General features: G+C 30.7%; 1 non-coding gene across 1 annotated transcript; it reads right to left on the minus strand.

Annotated features, from left to right (window-relative positions):
• Window positions 1-589: 589 nt before the first annotated feature.
• Window positions 590-679, minus strand: TRNAI-UAU (transfer RNA isoleucine (anticodon UAU)). Its single transcript is given in 2 exon segments — window positions 590-625; window positions 642-679. It is a non-coding gene; the product is annotated as a tRNA-Ile (tRNA).
• Window positions 680-1,615: the final 936 nt, after the last annotated feature.

A 1,615-nucleotide genomic window follows, 5' to 3' on the forward strand; every position in this document is an offset into this window, starting at 1 on the left:
TTCCATTCCAGGCCATTACTCGTGTTCATGCTTTGGGGCTTATACATTTTCTGCCCAAGGTGAGATTCTGACTGTTCCTCAAGATATATTCCAACCAAGGGAAATAAAAACACTCGCTATTCATACGTTCCAAAATCTATTGAAGGACCGTTTGAAAATTTAATCACTGTAAAAAAAAAGTCTAAATTTTTGTCCCGGGATAATTTTCAGTTTAACCTTGCTATTGACTCACTCTCTCCACTGAGCGTTGCGAATGTGATAATTGGGACTCATGCTAACTGTTGAAAGGATTAAATTGTTCTGCTGAAGCCACAACCTCTCAAACTTTTAAGGTTTTGTCTCGGGTATGTGTCAGATCTTAATGTCTAAGCTATTTAAAGGTTCTACTTTAGAAAAGTGTTAAATTCACCGTTTCTGTGTTTTTGTCACTGTCCTAGGTGAACCTTGAAATTACAGTGTTTTTCACAGGTTTTTTTATATTTTCTCGGGTGAGGCTGAAGTTCCTCTTTACTGTCTGTCTAGGGTCTTTTATGTGTCATTTCGCATGAGTCTCGAACCCAAAGCCATTGTTCAGTACTTTTAAAGGTTCTGTCCCAGGTGAGGCTCGAACTCACAACCTCGGCATGGCTCAGACACTGTCGTATAAGTACCGCGCGCTAACCGATTGCGCCACTGGGACATGATACGTCACTATTCATTATCTGAACGTGATCGAAAGATTACTCTTAGGTAAAGGACCATCTGGAATTCGCGTTATTACTTCCGCAAAACCCTTTCCCTTGAGAGACATTTATTTTTTTATGTCGAGCGTTTGGTTCCTTCCTTACATTATAGATAGATCATACAGTTCCAACTGGGTAAGAATAATAATAATAATAATAATAATAATAATAATAATAATAATAATAATAATAATAATAACTGAACAGTTCATTATCTTCATTTGATAGTAAAAATTAATTATTATTATTATTATTATTATTATTATTATTATTATTATTATTATTATTATTATTTTAAGATCATTAAAACATTACAATTACAATTATTTCCAAGGTAAATGTCCGTGTTAGTGCTGAAAGAGTAACACAGAAGGCTATATGGCCCCTATGGTAAGATTAATCGATATTTTTAGAATATATGCACTGGCAAGGGATACATAATTGTTTCTGGTAAACATTGGATCTTTAATATATATATATATATATATATATATATATATATATATATATATATATATATATATATATATATACATATATAGTATATATATATATAAATATATATATATATATATATATATATATATATATATATATATATATATATATATAGATTCATATACAAATTGTTAAATACATAATTTAACATGCTGTATGAATATGAATAAATCATATAAATATGTACAGACCTTGATACTTACGTTTTTGTAATCATTGTTTCCATCCTTTGAATTATTTAGATTTGTATAGAATAAAAATAGTTGACCTACTTACTGATAACAAGTACATAAATGGTAAACCGGGGCTTAGGAGAGATATTACTTTCGACACAGCTATCAAATCCAACTGCGCATGTGGACTGGTATGAAATTAATAGCTGCTATTTGGTCCTT

Source organism: Macrobrachium rosenbergii, chromosome 46, assembly GCF_040412425.1.
Source record: "Macrobrachium rosenbergii isolate ZJJX-2024 chromosome 46, ASM4041242v1, whole genome shotgun sequence".
Classification (NCBI taxonomy): domain Eukaryota; kingdom Metazoa; phylum Arthropoda; class Malacostraca; order Decapoda; family Palaemonidae; genus Macrobrachium; species Macrobrachium rosenbergii.